Below are 22,795 nucleotides of genomic sequence, written 5' to 3'. Positions count from 1 at the left end.
CCAAAGATCTGGCAATCTGCCTCACAGTTATGCCATGCCTCAGCAAGGGATCTTGGAGATTGAGTTGTTTGATGTATGGGGTATTGACTTTATGGGACCCTTCCCACCATCATACTCAAACACTTATATTCTGGTGGTAGTGGATTATGTATCCAAATGGGTGGAAGCTATTGCAACACCCACCAATGACACTAAAATAGTGTTAAAATTCCTCCAGAAACACATCTTCAGTAGATTTGGTACCCCTAGAGTATTAATCAGTGATGGGGGCACTCATTTCTACAATAAACAGCTTTACTCTGCTTTGGTTCGTTATGGAGTTAGCCACAGGGTAGCTACTCCATATCACCCACAGACTAATGGGCAAGCTGAAGTCTCAAATAGAGAACTCAAAAGAATCCTGGAATGGACTATAATTAACCGTAGAAGGGATTGGGCAAGGAGCTTGGATGATGCTCTGTGGGCATACAGAACAGCATTCAAGACCCCTATAGGGACCTCTCCATACCAGCTTGTATATGGAAAGGCATGTCACTTGCCAGTGGAACTGGAACACAAGGCCTACTGGGCAACCAGATTCCTGAACCTTGATGCCAAGTTAGCTGGAGAAAAACGATTGCTCCAGTTAAATGAGCTAGAGAAATTTAGACTCAATGCTTTCGAGAATGCAAAAATATACAAAGAGAAAGCGAAAAGATAGCATGATAAGAAATTGTCATCCAGAGTCTTTGAGCCGGGGCAGAAGGTTCTGCTATTTAATTCTAGGCTCAAATTATTCCCTGGGAAATTAAAATCCCGGTGGAGAGGTCCATATGTAATTACAAGTGTATCACCATATGGATACGTAGAGCTTCAGGATAATGACTCTAACAAAAAGTTCATTGTTAATGGACAGAGAATTAAACATTATCTTGAAAGTAACTTCGAGCAAGAATGCTCAAAACTGAGACTTGATTAGAGCTCAGTGGTAGTCCAGCTAAAGACAATAAAGAAGCGCTTGCTGGGAGGCAACCCAGCCATTTACAAAGTTTATTTACTAATTAAATAAATTTCCTTTTTTTACAGGTATATGTCCAAGTATCTTCAAAGGGTAAAAATAGCAATTGATTGAATTCACAGAGTTACAGGGAAATTTGGAAGCTCACTGGCGTGAAAAAGCCAGTAAGAAACATTTTGGGCGTTGAACACCCAAAAGAAGCACCCACTGGGCGTTCAACGCCAGTAAGGGTAGCCATCTGGGCGTTAAACGCCAGAAAGGAGCATCTTCTGGGCGTTGAACGCCAGAAAGAAGCACCTTCTGGGCGTTTAACGCCAGATTGACAGCGTCCTGGGCGTTCAGAAAAACGCCCAGTGACAAAGGACTTCCTGGCGTTCAACGCCAGAAAGAAGCATCAGCTGGGCGTTGAACGCCCAGGAGAAGCAACATTTGGGCGTTAAACGCCCAAAACATGCAGCGTTTGGGCGTTTAACGCCAGGATGGTGGGGAGGAGGTAAAATTCGTTTTCTTTACAATTTTTCTAAATTTTTATGTTTTAATTCATGATTTCTTGCATAAACATGCTTCAAAATGTCATCCCTCAAAATCAAATTAGTTTTCTAAAAACCCTAATTTCTAAAATCCCTTTTTCAAAAATATCAAATGTATCTTAATTCATAAACACAAATCTTTTTCCAATCCAATTCTTTTTCAAATATTTTTAATTTCTTCTCATATCTTTTTCAACTCATCTTATCTTTTTTTTCGAAACTGCCTCTCCTTCTACTCCTCTCCTTTCCTTTCTTTCGCTTGAGGACAAGCAAACCTCTAAGTTTGGTGTGATTTGCCATGATCACTGAGCTAAAACTCATTAAGATCATGGCACCTAAGAGAACAGGAAGAGCAAGGATGTGAACTTAAGGAGCTGAAGCGTCAGAAATTAATTCTTGAAGGCACCCCACAAACTAGAGGAACATCCACTTCCCAAAATACAGGTTGTTAAGTTCTAATTCTAGCTTTAACTCTATGATAGTATTATTATAGGATTTTACCTTAGAAGTTATATAGGAGTAGTAGTAATTAGCATATCTATTTTGGCTTTATTTCCAATTAAGTTATAACTTATTTTTCTCATCATCATCAAACATGAATAAAATAGTAGATTTGTAGAATAAAGAGGCAATTTAATTTTTTCGAGTTCTTAATAAGGAAAATTCTAATTATTTATATGTGGTGGCAACACTTTTTGTCTTCTGAATGAATGCTTGAACAGTGCATATTTTTGATATTGAATTTTATGAATGTTAAAATTGTTGGCTCCTGAAAGAATGAGGAACACGAAAAATATTATTGATGATCTGAAAAATCATGAAATTGATTCTTGAAGCAAGAAAAAGCAGTCAAACAAAAAATTCAATATCATAAAAAAAAGAGAGAAAGAAGGAGCAGTAGAAAAAGCCAATAGCCCTTAAAACCAAACGGCAAGGGTAAAAAGGATCCAAGGCTTTGAGCATTAATGGATAGGAGGGCCCAAGGAAATAAATCCAGGCCTAAGCGGCTAAATCAAGCTGTCCCTAACCATGTGCTTGTGGCATGCAGGTCCAAGTGAAAAGCTTGAGACTGAGTGGTTAAAGTCGTGATCCAAAGCAAAAGAGTGTGCTTAAGAACTCTGGACACCTCTAATTGGGGACTCTAGCAAAGCTAAGTCACAATCTGAAAAGGTTCACCCAATTATGTGTCTGTGGCATTTATGTATCCGGTGGTAATACTGGAAAACAAAGTGCTTAGGGCCACGGTCAAGACTCATAAAGTAGCTGTGTTCAAGAATCAACATACTAAACTAGGAAAATCAATAATACTATCTAAATTCTGAGTTCCTATGGATGCCAATCATTCTGAATTTCAAAGGATAAAGTGAGATGTCAAAACTGTTCAGAAGCAAAAAGCTACTAGTCCCGCTCATCTAATTAGAATCTGAGCTTCACTTGAAACTCTGAGATATTATTGTTTCTTAATTTCTTTTCATCCTATTTTATTTATCTAGTTGCTTGAGGACAAGCAACAGTTTAAGTTTGGTGTTGTGATGAGCGGATATTTTATACGCTTTTTGGGGGTAATTTCATGTAGATTTTAGCATGTTTTAATTAGTTTTTAGTTAAATATTATTAGTTTTTAGGCAAAAATCATATTTCTGGACTTTACTATGAGTGTGTGTATTTTTCTGTGATTTCAGGTATTTTCTGGCTGAAATTGAGGGAGCTGAGCAAAAATCTGACTTAGGCTGAAAAAGGACTGCTGATGTTGTTGGATCCTGACCTCCCTGCACTCGAAATGGATTTTCTGGAGCTACAGGAGTCCAATTGGCACGCTCTCAACGGCGTTGGAAAGTAGACATCCAGGGCTTTCCAGCTATATATAATAGTCCATACTTTGCGTAAAGATAGACGACGTAACTTGGCGTTGAATGCCAAGTACATGCTGCTGTCTGGAGTTAAACGCCAGAAAAACGTCATGATCCGGAGTTGAACGCCCAAAACACGTCATAACTTGGAGTTTAACTCCAAGAAAAGCCTCTACTCGTGGATAGCTTTAGTCTCAGCCCCAACACACACCAAGTGGGCCCCAGAAGTGGATTTCTGCACCAATTATCTTAGTTTACTCATATTCTGTAAACCTAGGATACTAGTTTACTATTTAAACAACTTTTAGAGAATTATTCTGTACCTCATGACATTTTCAGATCTGAATTACATACTTTTTGACGGCATGAGTCTCTAAACTCCATTGCTGGGGGTGAGGAGCTCTGCAGCGTCTCGATGATTTAATACAATTCCTTTGTTTTCCATTCAAACACGCTTGTTCTTATCTAAGATGTTCATTCGCGCTTAATTATGGAGAAGGTGATGATCCGTGACACTCATCACCTTCCTCAATCCATGAACGTGTGCCTGACAACCACCTCCGTTCTACATCAAATTGAATGAGTATCTCTTAGATTCCTTAATCAGAATCTTCGTGGTATAAGCCGGATTGATGGCAGCATTCATGAGAATCCGGAAAGTCTAAACCTTGTCTGTTGTATTCCGAGTAGGATTCTGGGATTGAATGATTGTGACGAGCTTCAAACTCCTGAAGGCTGGGCGTTAGTGACAGACGCAAAAGAATCAATGGATTCTATTCCAACCTGATTGAGAACCGACAGATGATTAGCCGTGCTGTGACAGAGCATAGGAACGTTTTCACTGAGAGGATGGGAGGTAGCCATTGACAACGGTGACACCCTACATAGAGCTTGCCATGGAAGGACCTTGCGTGTGTTGAAGGATTTCAAGGAAGAGTTGAAGTTCAGAGGACAAAGCATCTCCAAAACTCCAACATATTTCTCATTACTGCACAACAAGTAACAATTTGATTCTCTTTTATTTTTCTAATAATTTTAAACACTTTGACTTCTTACAATTAAATCCAAATAATCTTATTGGCCTCCTGACTAAGATCAATAAAATAAACATAGCTTGCTTCAAACCAATAATCTCCGTGGGATCGACCCTTACTCACGTAAGGTATTACTTGAACGATCCAGTGCACTTGCTGGCTAGTTGAACGGAGTTGTGAAAAGAAAGTGCTGAGTTAGATTTCTTTTTGGCACATGCCAAAGAATCATCATTTAAGGATCACAATTTCGTCCACCAAAGTGCCAAATTATGAAGAAATTGGTCTGTGGTCTGTGGATAAGAAGATATTGTTAGTTTTATGAAGTAATTTGATGTTGGTTTAGTGTATTATGGACTTGAATATTGTAGCAATAATAATTTTTATTGAACAAGTAGTTTGGATGAATGGTTTAAGAAAATTGATAGTTATATTATTGATGGGTTAAGGAGAGAGTACAAAGGCTAATGAAATTTGTGTTTGTTAATTGATTACAATAAACTCCATGATGGTCTATTTATAGGCTTCTTAAGTTGATTCTAGATAATTCTAAGGTTTAGATATTTCTAGTACTTGATTTATTTACTTAACTTCTAAACTTCTCCATCATAATATCTAGATATTTATTTGTATGAAACAAGATGATGAGAATTCTAGAAAATTCCACAAATGTGTAGCATAATCAATACTCCTCCTTGATACACATTTGTATAACTCCGAACATCTCTCGAAATAGTTTGAACTTTGATTTTGGTAGTGCTTTGGTGAAGATGTCAGCCAGTTGCTCATCTGTGTTGCAATATTTGATTTTTATCTTTTTCTCCAATATAGCTTCTCGTACAAAATGATACTTGATAGCTATATGTTTGGTTCTACTATAATGGACTGGATTGTTTGCTATTGCTATTATTGACTTGATGTCGCACAACATAGTTATTGGTTCTTGTTGTTTCATATGTCTTCGAATATTTTTCTTAGCCATATTGCTTGACTAGTAGCATTTGCAGCTGTAACATACTAGCTTTAGCAGATGATTGAGCCATAGTTTCTTGTTTTTTTTATGCCCAAGATAATACTTCTGATTCTAGTGGAAATGCATATCCAAAAGTGCTTTTCATGTCATCAATTGATCCTGTCCAATCACTATCTGTATATCCAAGTAGTTTTGGATCTTCAATAGATTTATAGTGAATGCCATAATCTTTTGTGCCTTTTAGATATCTTAAGATTTTTCTTGCAATCCCATAGTGCTTCTGACTTGGCTTTCGCATGAATCTTGATAGTAAATTTATTACATACATGATGTTAGATCTTATGGTAGTTAGAGAAAAGAGACTTCCAATGAGACTTCTGTATTGTGAAGCATCTGCTTCTCCAGATCCATTTTTTTATAATTTTTTATTATAGACTAGAGGAGTAGATACTGTTTTGCAATTATTCATCTTGAACTTTTGTAGCAAATTTTGAATATTTTTCTTTTGCGAGATGAAAATTCCGTCTTCATTTTAGTTTATCATAATGTTAAGAAAATAGTGCATCAATCTTAAGTTAGTCATCTCGAATGTCTACATCATTTCTTCTGAGTTCTTTGATCATGGTCTCATTGTTTTCTATGTAGATAAAATCGCCCACGTACAAGAAAATTTCGAGAGTGTTTGAATTACCTTGTGCATTGATGTAGAGTGTAGGTTCACTTTTACACCTCCTGAATTCATGATCAGTGAAATATTTGTCAATTCCACTGTACCATGCTCGCAGAGCTTGCTTGAGTCCATAGAGCACTGATGATTGGATTTTTGATGGTTTAGAATTTCACAAATGAAATCTCGTTGAAGTATAGTCTCTAAACCAACAATAATCCTTTCATGCAAAAATTTGTTTGTCACAAGTACAAACCCCTAAAATCTATAAACCGAAGTATTTAAACCTCGGGTCGTTCTCCCTAGGATTTACAATAAAGTGTCTTGTTATTGGTTGTGAGTCATTTTTGGGGTTTTGATAAGAAGCATGAAAGATAAATGGCAAGAAAGTAAACTAAGGCCTAAAAAAGTCTTGGCAAGGGTTGGTGGTCAAGGATCTCTATCCTAATTACTAACCACAATATGAGAATTGGCAAGGATTAATCTCATCAAATCATCCTCTAACTAGTAGTAAAGGAAAGTCAAATGAGCTATATCAATCCTAGTCTATAAGTTCTAACTCTCCACTAATTCAATTAGTGAGAACTAAAGTAAATGGCTCCCAATCATCAATTACTTGGACATTAGTAACTCAAGAGTTCCTAAGTTACCTTTCCAAGCTAAGAGTATAAAATTCTACTCTAAAATCCAACCAAGCATTTCATCAAACACTTGGAAGGCATAAAAGGAAAGCATAGTAAAATTACAAGAAAAGTAAATCTACACTACTCAATTGCAAGGAATTAAACAACAACAAATCAAATGAACACAATTATTATGAATTACCTCTAATTGAATTGAAAGAGAATAGGAGGAACAAAAGTAGATCTACAACAAAGTATAAGAACAACATAAAGGAAATTACAACAAAAGAATTGAGTTATTAAATATTTTTACAAACTCGCATGAAAAGTGACACTTATAGGTAGAAACATGTAATTGAGCAATCGAACCCTCACCGGTAGTGTTTGCACTCTATTCGTTCAAGTGTTTAGGGTTGATTCACTCAATTCTCCTCTATTTCATGCTTTCTAAGATTTATTTTTCTTCTAACAATCAACATTTATTCCATGCACGCATACAATCATCATGAGGTCTTTTCTTTAGGTTGTAATGGGGCTAGGGTCAAGGTAGGATGCATATTTGGTCAAGTGAGCTTGAAGTTTGAATCTTTGATAAGTTTAGACTTCCCACCTAACCTATGACAACCTATACAATTAAGTTCTATCCTAACTACCCATTCCTCACTTTTTCACATATTCATGCATTTTCTTTTCATTTCACAACACTTATGCATTGATCTTTATTGAGCTTTACTTTAGGCATTTTGTCCCCTTTTTATTTCTTTCTTTTTCTTTCTTTCTTTCTTTTTCTATATTTTTTTCTTTTCCATATTGTTTTTCTTTTTTTCTTTTCTTATTCTTTTGTTTTTCTCATTTTTCTTTTTTTTCTTTCTATGTACAAGAACATCAATGCATAAGGTTTTACATTTGATCAATACATGAGTATGTACCCAATTCCCAATATTTTTCAATAACAATACAAAACTACCCCTTTTATTCACCCAATGTCCCAAGGTTCCCACACTTGAATGATACTCACACACACTAGCCTAAGCTAATCAAAGATCCAAATAAGGACTTTTATTGTTTTCCGCTTTAAGGCTTGTAATGTGCTAAAATTAAGAACAAGTGGGTTAATTGTGGGCTCAAATTTTGCTAACAAAGGAAGATAAAAGGTAAGGCTATTTGGGTAGTGAGCTAATAAAATGATGGCCTCAATCATATAAATGCATGAATACACAAAATAATAGACATAAAGAATCAAACAAATCAAAGATTACAATCATAGAAAGAGAATAATGCACACAAGAAGGAAAATAAGTGGTTATAAGATGTAACCACACCATTAGGCTCAAATCTCACTTGCTTGTGTTCTTAGCTCAAAAACATGATCCACAATATATATAATTCAAGCAAGTTTTATGAAAAGTTTTCACTCAAATCAATTGAGATGCCCTATAGATAGATTTCATTATTTTGACTAAGCTTATTGTGTATATATATGCAAAAATAAGAAAATGCAACAAAAATCCTAAAAACCTAAAATGAAATGCAAAAGTGTTGGGATTAGAAATTTGTTACCCAAAATCGCCGACCGGTCGGACGACCTCCCCACACTTAAAAGTTTGCACCGTCCTCGGTGCACTCAAAGATGAGCGAGGGGGTACGGCGACTCTCCGGATTGCTACGTGTTCTTAGTCTTGCTTCCGTTATTGCTTGTGGTGCATCATTTATGAAAAACAAAAATATAACACCATAAGATGAGAAGATATAAAAGCAAGGAAGCATACTTTGTTGGAATGAGGTAAATCACTAGAAATGAGTGAGTGAATTAGTGTGACATGAATGACGAATAAGTGTGTGAATTCTAAATTGCGCGGTTTAGAACACACATTAGCCTAAAAGTTATGTCACAAAAGAAGCATGCACTTCACTTATTCTAGTGTGCTTGAGATGCTTTAAGTAAACTTGTAAGGTAAAACAAGCATTAAAGAAGCATGAAAGCATTCAAGTTAAAGCTTATGGATGCATATGATCATGAAACACAATGCATTAAGGTAAATGCACAACATCATCTATCAAGAGGTTGCCTAATCACAGAATAAGGCTCAAATCACATGGTGGCTAGCTACAACATGCAATTCAAAAGAGTTATAAGCTTGAAGGCAATTCTCATCACTTGGTATTTTTCAAAAGGTAAGCATGAAAAACTCAAAACCAAGTAGCAAAATATAACCTCAATCATAAAATTCAACAAAGATTATCTAAAAACATTCATGCTAAAATAGCATTTAGGCAATAAGGGCAGCAATGTATAGTAAACAAATTCAATAATCCAACACTTATGATGAAAAGAGAGAAAATAAAATGAAAACTAAACTAAAACTAACTAATCAACTAACTAACTAACTAATTAACTAACTAACTAACTAATAACTAACTAAAATAAATGGTTATCGATGGTGTTTGGAAGTGTTGGATGAGGGATAGGAGAAGGGAAGGAAGAAAGAAGAAGGAAAAGAAATGGAAAGAGGGGAAGAAAAGAAATGGATGGAAGAAAGGGCATCCACGCGTACGCGCGCATGGCGCGCGAGCGCGGATGGTGGTGTAATGGACGCGACGCGTACACGTACAGAGTGCGTCCGCGTCTATGGCTTATTCCGAGAGTGGCGCGTACGCGTCATGTGCGCGAGCGCGCAAATAGGTTTTGTGCCAAAGGCACAACGTTGGCGCGGCGCAGGCATAACTCTCTGGAAAAATGCATGAAGGGTGGAACTTCTCAATCCACGCGTACGCGTCATGTGCGCGACCGCGTGGGTAGGCGAAAATGCTTGATGCACGCGTACGCGTGCAGTGCGCGTACGCGTGGATGGTGCTCTGTTTTTCAAAAATTTTCTATATTTTTGCACCAATCCAAGCATTTTAAACCTCTAAACAGCAACTAAAACACCATAAAACCTTATTTAACATACTAGACTACCAATTAAACTCAACTATCTAAACAAAACATGAAATTAAACTAATTCTACCATATTTACAAAAGAGAAAATGAAAAGAATTTACCATGGTGGGGTGTCTCCCACCTAGCACTTTTATTTATTGTCCTTAAGTTGGACTTATGGGGAGCTCCTCTCAAGGTGGCTTGTGCTTGAATTCATCTTGGAACTCCCACCAATGCTTGGTTCTCCATTGTGCCCCAAGATTCTTCATGGATTGAGCCAAGTCTTGATGGAGTTCTTCACAAGCTTGGGGCTCCCAAAGTTGATCCTCTTCTTGTGATCCGGGATCCCACACTTTATTTTCACACCCGTCTTGAAGTTGATCATCATTATTGGTCCATCCACGTGGTGAACAAGATGAATTCTCTATGAAGTGCCCAACAATCCTTCTAGACCCATCTATTTGAGTACTACTCCAACCTTTGTATTCAACTCTTGAAGTATCAACCAAAATGAGCCTTGATTTGCAACGCCAACCACGAAATATCTTTCGCTTACGCTTCATCCCACAAAGCATCCTAAGTTGACCATCCGTTTCAAGCAAGCCATACTCAAGCGGGACAATAAAGCTAATAGAAATGAATTTTACCCACTCAAGTGAAGGAGTAGATGGCAACCTAGGCAAAGATGCTTCCAAAGATCTTGACAAAGCATAACCAACCATCGTTCTTCTACCTCTAGGGACTTCCACCTCTTCACAAGATTTCTCTAATTCAATCCTTTGTTCATTAATACTATCTAAGCCTTTTCCCTTAATCAAACTATAATTGGGAGGGTGAAAGAAGTTTACCTCCACAACATTTTCAAATGCACTAGGAGAAAGTTCTTCAAGTTCAAAGGATTCTCCACTACTAGGACTTGATGCTTGCTCTTCATTGCCATGGGAACTTAATTCTTGCTCTATCCCATCCAAGTCTTCATATAGAATATGCCTTGGAAGGTGTGCACTTTCCTCCCTAGCATCAATTTCAATCATCTTGGAGGGGTTTTCTTCAACTCTATGTTCCCATGGAAGCTCCGCATCTCCTAAGTCTTCTACCACTTCTTCCTTGTCTTCAACAATTAAAGCTTCCTCCAATTGTTCCAATACAAAGCAACTTCCCTCATTTCCCACCGGAGTTTCCAATCTCTCCTTCATGCTATGTTCTTCATTCGATTCTCCACATGTGGCCATGGGAGTTCCTTGAGTGTTCAAGCATTGGGAGGCTAATTGATTTGTTACCGCATCCAAGGCGGCCATGAAATTTTGCACATCCCTTTTCATCTCTTCTTGCCCTTGAATAAGAACACCAAGAGTCTCATCCATTAGAGATTGGGGTGGGTGGAAGGGTTCCTCATTTTGGGGAAAGGGTTCATAATAGGAAGGTGGTTCTTCTTGGTAGAGTTGTGGTGGTTCAATGTTTTCCACTCTCTCCACTTGTTACACAACACACTCTATGGTTGCTTGAAATTGATCCAATGCTTCCTTGAGACGATCCCTTGACTCTTGTTCCTCTTGGATAATATGATTAGGATCATGTGGCTCTTGGATTAATGGATATGAGTATTCTTCCATGAAAGGTTGTGGTGGAAAGTAGTGTTCATCTTGTGGTTGAAAATTTTCATATATTTGGGGTGGTTCATCTTGGTAATAATGTGGAGGAGGTGGCTCTTGAAAATATTGATGTTGGAATGGTGGTGGCTCTTTCATATGGCTCATATGGTTGTTGGTAGGATGGATATGGGTTAGGATCATATGAAGGTGGTTGGTAAGAAGGGGCTTGTGAGTATAGTTGAGAGTTATGTTGAGGATATGGTTCATAGGCATATGGTGGTGGTTCTTGAAAGTCACAAGGTGATTCACCATAGCCATTGGATTGATATGCATCATAGAATGGCTCTTCTTCATAGTGCATTGGTGGGGGTTGTTGCCATGAGGAATGATCATAAGCATATGGCTCCTCCCACCTTTGGTTATCCCATCCTTGATACACATCTTCATTATAGTCCTCATCACCTACAACATAATTGTAACTACACTCATAGCCAAAGTGAGAATTCATGGTAGTAAGAGAGGGCAAAAACAAAAAAATAAGAACAATTAAAGAGAACAAACTAAAAACTAACAAAGAAGCAAAAAGCAAACATATTCACAATATTCACATATATACAATAACCAATAAAACAACACCATTGCAATCCCTGGCAACGGCGCCATTTAGATGATTGGATTTTTGACGGTTTAGAATTTCACAAATGAAATCTCGTTGAAGTATAGTCTCTAAACCAACAATAATCCTTTCATGCAAAAATTTGTTTGTCACAAGTACAAACCCCTAAAATCTATAAACCGAAGTATTTAAACCTCGGGTCGTTCTCCCTAGGATTTACAATAAAGTGTCTTGTTATTGGTTGTGAGTCATTTTTGGGGTTTTGATAAGAAGCATGAAAGATAAATGGCAAGAAAGTAAACTAAGGCCTAAAAAAGTCTTGGCAAGGGTTGGTGGTCAAGGATTTCTATCCTAATTACTAACCACAATATGAGAATTGGCAAGGATTAATCTCATCAAATCATCCTCTAACTAGTAGTAAAGGAAAGTCAAATGAGCTATATCAATCCTAGTCTATAAGTCCTAACTCTCCACTAATTCAATTAGTGAGAACTAGAGTAAATGGCTCCCAATCATCAATTACTTGGACATTAGTAACTCAAGAGTTCCTAAGTTACCTTTCCAAGCCAAGAGTATAAAATTCTACTCTAAAATCCAACCAAGCATTTCATCAAACACTTGGAAGGCATAAAAGGAAAGCATAGTAAAATTGCAAGAAAAGTAAATCTACACTACTCAATTGCAAGGAATTAAACAACAACAAATCAAATGAACACAATTATTATGAATTACCTCTAATTGAATTGAAAGAGAATAGGAGGAACAAAAGTAGATCTACAACAAAGTATAAGAACAACATAAAGGAAATTACAACAAAAGAATAGAGGAAGATGAATGTAACAACAAAGAATTGAAAGGTAGAAGTAGAAGAAGACTTGAATTAAACCTAGAACTTTAAGATCCTAATCTAACCCTAATTCCTAATCCTAATTCTAGAGAGAAGTGAGAGCTTCTCTCTCTAAAAACTACTTCTAAAACTAAACTATGACTAATGATAACTAACATATGTTTCCCTCTTCACTCCTTGGGTTAAATAGCATCAGAAATGAGTTGGATTTGGCCCACAAGGCTTTAGAATTCGCTGGCCACGTTTTGCTTTAAGTAAACCAAGTGGCAGCAACGGCGCGTGTGTGTACTATGCGCGTGCGCGCAACCATACGTGTAGCAACTATGACAAATCTTATATTGTTTCGAAGCCCCGGATGTTAGCTTTCTAACCCAACTGAAACCGCATCATTTGGACCTCTGTAGCTCAAGTTATGGTCGTTTAAGTGCGAAGAGGTCGGCTTGACAGCTTTCCGGTTCTTTCATTTCTTCATGAGTTCTCCAACTTTTCATGCTTCTTTCTTCATTCCCTTGATCCAATCTTTGCCTCCTAAACCTTAAATCACTTAACAAACATATCAAGGCATCTAATGGAATCAAAGAGAATTAGATTAAGCTATTTTAAGACCAAAAAAGCATGTTTTCACTCTTAAGCACAATTAAAGGAGAAGTTATAAAACCATGCTATTTCAATGGATAAATGTGGGTAAAAGGTTATAAAATCCCCTAAATTAAGCACAAGATAAACCCTACAAATGGGGTTTATCAAGCACTTTCTTTAGTCTAACCTTGTCTTTATGTCCTTCTACAACGAACCCTTGTGGTTGATCAATATATACTTATTCCACTAGTTCTCCATTTAGAAAGGCAGATTTTACGTCCAATTGATAGATCTTTCATTGCTTTTGTGCGGCTAGTGCAATGAGGCCTTTATTGTATCTAGGCGAGCTACAGGTGCAAATATCTCTGTGTAATCTATCCTAAGAATTTGCGTATATCCTTTAGCTACGAGCCTTGCCTTATGCTTCTGAATAGATCCATTGGGATTGAGCTTAGTCTTGTATACCCATTTGACTCTAATGACATCTTTATTTGAAGGACGATCCACAAGCTCCGATGTGTTGTTCTTCTCAATCATCTTGATTTCTTCTTCCATGGCATTTCTCCATTCTTCTTACTTTTCTGTTTCTTCAAAGTTAGTAAGTTCGATATCGGCAAAATTGCATGTTTTATATACATTTTGTAGAGGTTTAGTTTTTCTTGGAGGAGAATAAGTTGTTGTTTCTACTGTTGGAGTAGTTGTGCTTGCTTCTTCACGTTCTTGTTCTTCTAGTCTAGGTGGTGGTTGTGATACTTCAATGCTTCTTTTCTCGACTCTTTCATCTTCCTAGTTTCATGAAATATTTTTGTCAAACTCCACGTCTCTGTTGATGATGTGTTTCTTTGTTTGTAAGTTATACACACGGTATCCTTTTGATTGTGTATTATACCCAAGGAATATTTCTTTCTCTATCTTTTCATCAAGCTTGCTTTTTTTGTGTGGGAATATGGACATAGCATATGCATCCAAAGACTCGTAGATACTTTGTAGAAGGTTTTCGTCCACTCCATGCTTCGATTGGAGTTTTATTTTCTACTGCCTTAGTGGGACAGCAATTTAGTAGGTATACTGCTGTGTATACAACTTCTGCCCAGATGTTTGACAAATTTTTCTTCTTAAGGATTGAGCGCATCATTTCCATCACAGTTCTATTTCTCCTCTTAAATACTCCATTTTGCTTAGGAGCATATCCTACTATGAGTTGATGCTCGACACTCTCTTCTTCACAGAATTTATTAAATTCTTTGCAAGTGTATTCAATTCCTCTATCACTACAAAGTACTTTGATGTTACAACCACTTTGCTTTGCTACGTGTTGCTTGAACTTCTTGAAGATGCCAAAAACCTCTGATCTTTCATGTAGGAAATATACCCACGTCAATCTAGTATAATCATCAATAAAAAGAATGAAGTTTCTATTGTTATTGAGTGATGGGGTCTTCATTGGACGACAAACGTCAGTGTGAACTAATTTAAGCATCTCCTTGCCTCGTCAAGCCCTTCTAGAAGGAAATGGTTGACAATGTTGCTTGCCAAGTAAACATCCTTCGCAGGGTTGATTAATCTCTGTGATGCTTGGTAGATCTCTCATTAGTTTCTTTTGATGTAGCAGCTTTAATCCATGAAATTGAAAATGGCCAAATCTTCGATGCCACAGCCATGTAGTATCTTGTTCCTTTAATGTAGTTTCTATGATATAATTCCATTTGAGTGGAAAGCTTTTGTTTTTCATCTTTATTATTGCTAGAAGCCTTCTAGTTTTTCTTTCAGTTATGATGCATGAGTCTTCTTGAAAGTGTAATACATAACTTTCTCCATCATTTGGCCAATACTAAGTAGATTTTGAGTCAATTTTGGAACTAACAAAACATTATAGATACTCTTAGTTCCTATTTTGGTGTGGATGGTAATTGTATCTTTGCCATTTACTTGCATGATCGTTCTGTCTCCAAGTTTAATACTAGATTAAACAGATTTATTGATGTCACTAAATAGGCTTTGATCACCTGTTATGTGATTACTGTAACTACTATTGAGATACCATGTGTCATCTTTCTTCTTGCACTCTTCTTCTAATGATGCATAGAATCCCTCCTTTCCTTCAGAGAAGTTTGCGCGATGATTGATCTTCATCCTACAGTCTTTTTCTATATGCCCAAATCTTTTACAATTGCGGCACTGTAGTTTTTCACGATGCCAATAATCCTTTTCAAGGTGGTTGGTCTTCTTCTATATGCCATATGGTGAATATTTTTCTATATTCAGTTTTATTTTCTATTTTTCTAGAAGTGTTTGACCTTCCAGAATTTTCATGTCTCTTTCCTCCTCTTTTATTCAGATTCAGAGATTTTATATTGAGTTTAGACTAAAATGCATTTTCTATTGAATCTTCATCATCTTGACTTGCTAGTCTGTTCAAAAGTGTGTAGTGAGCTTATTAACTCTGTTAGTGTTAGTGTTGATAAATCCTTAATTTCCTTAATTTTAGACACTTTAGGATCGAATTTGGAAGGCAAACTAATGAGTATTTTTTCTATTATCTTTTTATCAGGCAAGTCCTCTCCATAAGCTTTCATTTTAGTTACTATGCTCATTAATCTTGTATAGTAACTTTTTATTTTCTCAGAATCTTTCATTTTCATATTTGCATATGGCTTCTTTAGAGATTGGAGGAGGAATGTGTACACCTTTGTGTTGCCTCTAAACTCTTACTCCAAATTTTTCTATACTCCCTTAGCTGACGATATTCCTCTCTTATCCTTGAGAAGATTGTCTTCGTTATACCTTGTTAGAGGAAGTATAGTGCTTGTTTGGGTGCCATTATTTTGATAAAAAAATATCTTTTTTTTCAATAAAAAAATATCTTTTTTTATTTTTTAATGTGTTTGGTGAATTTCTAGTAGTAAAAGTAAAAGTAAAAGTATTAGAAAAATAAAAAAAAAACATCTTTTTTAAGAAGTTGTAATTTACATCTTTTTTTAAAAGATTTTTTCTTTAAAAAAAAGATGTTTTCATGTAATAAATAAATAAAAAGGTACGTTTATGTTGTTAAATTCAAACATAATTGATAGATAAAAAGATATTTTTGCATGAGATATCCAAACATAAAATTACTTTTACTTTTTCATGAGATCATTTAAAAAAAGATAACTCAAAAAAAAATCTTTTTTTAGAAACTCACCCAAACAAGCCCATAAAGCAATATAATTTCTTTGTTGCTCTTCCTTTAATTTCTTCTTTTCTATAGCGGAAAGTGTTACTTGATTCTCTGACACGATGAATCATTCGTGGACATCCCATAAGTCTTGTGCTTGTAGAAAGGTTTTCATATATTTATGGTTGAGATAGTCATGGTTATGAAAAAATTTGTTTGAGTGAGTTATAACGTGGTGAATATGTACAGTTGATAGGTTAGAAAGAAAGATTCTACTCTCAATAGATGATCGAGCATAGCTCTGATGCCACTGTTAGTTTTATGAAATAGTTTGATGTTGGTTTTAGGGCCTGTTTGATTAGGTTCATAAGTAACTTTTTTTAACTTTTAACTTCTCAAAAGATATAGTATTAATGTTTAGTGCAATTTTCAAAACTAAATTGTAACTTTCCAAGAAGCTATTTAAGTACTTATGAAAAAGTTAAAAAATGACTTTTCTCATGATAAAAAGCTTCTTATCACATTTCTTTTAAAATAAGCACTGATGCGGGCAAAAATTGGTGAATTAAAAATTATTAAAATATATACGTTGCAAGTATAGTTCTTAACTCACCAGAAATCCACTTATCAATTTAGAAAGGTGTCACAGAAATTTAAAATTAAAATACTGGGAGTATGAATCCCAGGTCATCTCCCAACGAGTTGCAAAAAAGTGTGCTATTTTATTAATCAGATGTTTTCAAAAAGGTTTGAGTTGAGTAAACAGGAAATAAAATTGGAGAATTTGAATAATGTAAATAAAAGCCTTGACTGGGAGTTGATTAGTTGAAAGCCACATTATTGTTGAATTACTCTCTAGATTAATTGATAATTAAAGGTTATCCTGTTTAGTTATCTCTTACTAGGTAAGGGAAAGTCAAACAAGTTGGAATGCTACGTCCGTTCACAAGTTGCAACCCACTTAATTAAAAGGGATTGGTATTAGTGACTAGAGGGCAATCCAACAATAAACCCAATTACAATCTTTCTTTTAAGCTTTCTGGTGGATGAAATTGTGATCATCAACAATGGCTCCAATAATTTGGTAGCTCTCACACGTGAATTACACTTAGTCACAACTCCGCACAACTAACCAGCAAGTGCACTGGGTCGCCCAAGTAATACCTTACGTGAGTAAGGGTCGATCCCACGGAGATTGTTGGTATGAAGCAATCTATGGTCATCTTGTAGATCTCAGTCAGGCTGATTCAAATGTGATTGGATTAGATAATTAAAAGATAAATAAAATAGGATAGAAATACTTATGTAAATTAATGGTGGGAATTTCAGATAAGCGTATGGAGATGCTTGTCCCTGTTGAATCTCTGCTTTCCTACTGCTTTCATCTAACCCTTCTTACTCCTTTCCATGGCAAGGTGTATGTAGGGCATCACCGTTGTCAATGGCTACATCCCATCCTCTCAGTGAAAATGGTCCAAACACTCTGTCACAGCATGGCTAATCATCTGTCGGTTCTCAATCAGGTTGGAATAGAATCCCGTAATTCTTTTGCGTCTGTCACTAACGCCTAGCCTTCAGGAGTTTGAAGCTCGTCACAGTCATTCAATCCTGGAATCCTACTCGGAATACCACAGACAAGGTTAGACTTTCCGGATTCCCATGAATGCCGCCATCAATTCTAGCTTATACCACGAAGATTCTAATTAAGGAATCCAAGAGATATGCGCCCGGTCTAAGGTAGAACGGAAGTGGTTGTCAGTCACGCGCATTCATAGGTGAGAATGATGATGAGTGTCATGGATCATCACATTCATCAAGTTGAAGTGCAACGAATATCTTAGAACAGGAATAAATTGAATTGAATAGAAACTAGTAGTAATTGCATTGAAACTTGAGGTACAGCAGAGCTCCACACCCTTAATCTATGGTGTGTAGAAACTCCACCATTGAAAATACATAAGTGAAAGGTTCAGGCATGGCCGAATGGCCAGCCCCCAAAAAGTGATCAATAGTCTCCAAAGATGAATAATAAAATAAAGCTGAGACCAAAGATGTCTAATACACTAGTAAAAAGTTCTATTTATACTAAACTAGCTACTAGGGTTTATAGGAGTAAGTAATTGATGCATAATTCCACTTCCGGGGCCCACTTGGTGTATGTTTGGGTTGAGCTTGATTTATCCACGAGCTGAGGCTTATCTTGGAGTTGAACGCCAAGTTGTAACGTGTTTTGGGCGTTCAACTCTGGTTCGTGATGTGTTTTTGGCGTTTGACTCCAGACAGCAACATGGAGTTCTGATTTGGAGTTCTGTAGCTCCAGAAAATCCATTTCGAGTGCAGGGAGGTCAGATTCCAACAGCATCAGCAGTCCTTTGTCAGCTTCCTTCTCAGAGTTTTGCTCAGGTCCCTTAATTTCAGCCAGAAAATACCTGAAATCATAGAAAAACACACAAACTCATAGTAAAGTCCAGAAATGTGAATTTAGCATAAAAACTAATGAAAACATCCCTAAAAGTAACTAGATCATACTAAAAACTACCTAAAAACAATGCCAAAAAGCGTATAAATTATCCGCTCATCACAACACCAAACTTAAACTGTTGCTTGTCCCCAAGCAACTGAAAATCAAATAGGATAAAAAGAAGAGAATATACTATAAATTCCAAAATATCAATGAATATTAATTCTAATTAGATGAGCGGGACTTGTAGCTTTTTGCTTCTGAACAGTTTTGGCATCTCACTTTTTTCTTTGAAGTTTAGAATGATTGGCTTCTCTAGGAACTTAGAATTTTGGATAGTGTTATTGATTCTCCTAGTTAAGTATGTTGATTCTTGAACACATCTACTTTTATAAGTCTTGCCGTTGCCCTAAGCATTTTGTTTTCAAGTATTACCACCGGATACATAAATGCCACAGACACATGACTGGGTGAACCTTTTCAAATTGTGACTCAGCTTTGCTAGAGTCCCCAGTTAGAGGTGTCCAGAGCCCTTAAGCACACTCTTTTTGCTTTGGATCACGACTTTAACCACTCAGTCTCAAGCTTTTCACTTGGACCTTCATGACACAAGCACATGGTTAGGGACAGCTTGATTTAGCCGCTTAGGCCTGGATTTTATTTCCTTAGGCCCTCCTATCCATTGATGCTCAAAGCCTTGGATCCTTTTTACCCTTGCCTTTTGGTTTTAAGGGCTATTGACTTTTTCTGCTTGCTTTTTCTTTTTCTTTCTTTCTTTTTTCGCCATTTTTTTCTTCTTTTTTTTCGCAAGCTTTTGCTTTTTCACTGCTTTTTCTTGCTTCAAGAATCAATTTCATGATTTTCAGATTATCAATAGCATTTCTCTTTGTTCATCATTCTTTCAAGAGCCAACAATTTTAACATTCATAAACAACAAGATCAAAAATATGCACTGTTCAAGCATTAATTCAGAAAACAAAAAGTATTGTCACCACATCAATATAATTAAACTAAATTCAAGGATAATTTCGAAATTCATGTACTTCTTGTTCTTTTGAATTAAAAACATTTTTCATTTAAGAGAGGTGAAGGATTTATGGAATTATTCATAGCCTTAAGACATAGTTACTAAATACTAATGATCATGAAGTAGAGACACAAAACATAAATAAACATGAAGCATAAAAATCGAAAAACAGAGAAATAAGAACAAGGAATGAGTCCACCTTAGTGAGGGTGGCGCCTTCTTGAAGAACCAATGGTGCTCTTTGAGCTCCTCTATGTCTCTTCCTTGCTTCTGTTGCATGATCCCTAGTAATTTTGGTGCTCCTATCCTTAGTTGCTCCCAATAATTGTGTGGAGGACAATTTATCCCCTGAGGTATCTCAGGAATCTCTTGATTTGCAGTCAAATGTTCTACCCCTAATTATTTTTAAAATCTTTTTCTTATCTTTACATCTAATTTTCGAAAATTCACTAATAATTAATGTGATTGGTTCAAAAATTTGAAGTTGTTACTTTCTTGTTAAGAAAGGTTCAATCTTTAAGTTCTAGAATCTTATCTTGTAGTTTCTTGTTAGTGAAGTAAATAATTTTAAAATTTTTTGAATTAAATCTTTTTATCCTTTATTTTATCTTTTTCAAAAATTTTATCTTTTTCAAAATTTGATTTTAAAATATCTTATCTAACTTCTTATCCTCTTATCTTTTCAAATTTGATTTTCAAATCTTTTTCAATCAACTAACTAACTTCTTGTTTGTTTCTTATCTTTTTCAAAACCACCTAACTAATTCTCCCTCTTCTATTTTCGAAAATATCTCTCTCTTTTTCAAAAATTATTTTTAAATTAACTAATTGTTTCATGTTTTAATTTTAATTACAACTTATCTCTAATTTTCGAAAATCACTAACCCCTTTTCAAAATTATTTTTGAAATTTCTCTTCTCTTTTCTTCTTCTATTTAATTATTTAATTACTAACACTTCTCTTCACCTCTCTTCATCCAAAATCTGAATCTCCCTCTTCATTCTTCTACCCCTTCTTTTTCTACTAACATAAAGGAATCTCTATACTGTGACATAGAGGATTCCTCTTCTTTTCTTGTTTTCTTCTCTTTCATATGAGCAGGAACAAGGATAAAGGCACTCTTGTTGAAATTGATCCAGAACCTGAAAGGACTCTGAAGAGAAAGTTAAGAGAAGCTAAATTACAACAATCCAGAAACAACCTTTCAGAAATTTTCGAACAAGAGAAGGAGATGGCAGCCGAAAATAATAATAATAATGCAAGGAGAATGCTTGGTGACTTCACAAAGCCAACGTCCAAGTTTGATGGAAGAAGCATCTCCATTCCTGCCATTGGAGCCAACAACTTTGAGCTTAAGCCTCAACTAGTTGCATTAATGCAACAAAACTGCAAGTTTTATGGACTTCCATTTGAAGATCCTTATCAGTTTTTAACTGAGTTCTTGCAGATCTGTGAGACTGTAAAGACGAATGGAGTTGATCCTGAAGTCTACAGACTCATGCTTTTCCCTTTTGCTGTAAGAGACAAAGCTAGAATATGGTTGGATTCACAACCCAAGGATAGCCTGGACTCATGGGATAAGCTGGTCACTGCCTTCTTGGACAAATTCTTTCCTCCTCAAAAGCTGAGCAAGCTGAGAGTAGATGTTCAAACCTTCAAACAAAAAGATGGTGAATCCCTCTATGAAGCTTGGGAAAGATACAAGCAGCTGACCAAAAGATGTCCATCTGACATGTTTTCAGAATGGACCATATTAGATATATTCTATTATGGTCTCTCTGAATTTTTGAAAATGTCATTGGACCATTCTGCAGGTGGATCTATTCATCTGAAGAAAACGCCTGAAGAGGCTCAAGAACTCATTGACATGGTTGCAAATAACCAATTCATGTACACTTCTGAGAGGAATTCCGTGAACAATGGGATACCTCAAAAGAAAGGAGTTCTTGAAATTGATACTCTGAATGCCATATTGGCTCAGAATAAAGTGTTGACTCAACAGGTCAACATGATCTCTCAAAATCTGAATGGATTGCAACATGCATCCAACAGTACTAGAGAGGCAGCTTCTGAAGAAGCTTATGATCCTGAGAACCCTGCCATGGCAGAGGTTAATTACATGGGTGAATCTTATGAAAACACCTATAACTCATCATGGAGAAATCATCCAAATTTCTCATGGAAGGATCAACAAAAGCCTCAACAAGGCTTTAACAATGGTGGACGTAATAGGCTGGGCAATAGCAAGCCATATCCATCATCTTCTCAGCAACAGACAGAGAATTCTGAACAAAACACTTCTAATTTAGCCAATGTAGTCTCTGATCTGTCAAAAGCCACTTTCAGTTTCATGAGTGAAACAAGATCCTCCATCAGAAATCTGGAGGCACAAGTGGGCCAGCTGAGTAAGAAAGTCATTGAAACTCCTCCCAGTACTCTCCCAAGCAATACAGAAGAGAATCCAAAAGAAGAGTGCAAGGCCATTGATTTGATCAACATGGCCGAATGTACAAGGGAGGAGGAGGACGAAAATCCTAGTGAGGAAGACCTCCTGGGACGTCCCTCAAGCAAGAAGGAGTTTCCTATTAAGGATCCAAAGGAATCTGAGGCTCATACAGAGACCATAGAGATTCCATTGAATCTCCTTCTGCCATTCATGAGCTCTGAAGACTATTCATCCTCTGAAGAGGATGAAGATGTAACTGGAGAGCAAGTTGCTCAATACTTAGGAGCTATCATGAAGCTGAATGCCAAGTTGTTTGGTAATGAGACTTGGGAAAGTGAACCTCCCCTGCTCATTAATGAACTGGATTCTTGGATTCAGAAAACTATACCTCAAAAGAAACAAGATCTTGGCAAATTCTTAATAACTTGTACCATAGGCACCATGACCTTTGAAAAAGCTCTATGTGATCTGGGGTCAGGGAT

At 36.3% G+C, this 22,795-nt stretch overlaps 1 non-coding gene and 1 pseudogene across 1 annotated transcript; one reads left to right on the top strand and one right to left on the bottom strand.

The window, feature by feature from the left end:
• Window positions 1-22,795, top strand: part of LOC130956870 (tRNA nucleotidyltransferase cca2-like) — a 49,829-nt pseudogene that overhangs the window by 9,234 nt on the left and 17,800 nt on the right.
• On the bottom strand, window positions 21,498-21,601 carry LOC130959237 (small nucleolar RNA R71). The gene has a single exon (XR_009078330.1). It is a non-coding gene; the product is annotated as a small nucleolar RNA R71 (small nucleolar RNA).

Source organism: Arachis stenosperma, chromosome 10 (assembly GCF_014773155.1).
Source record: "Arachis stenosperma cultivar V10309 chromosome 10, arast.V10309.gnm1.PFL2, whole genome shotgun sequence".
NCBI lineage: Eukaryota > Viridiplantae > Streptophyta > Magnoliopsida > Fabales > Fabaceae > Arachis > Arachis stenosperma.
This window is presented reverse-complemented; position numbering and strand designations above follow the sequence as displayed.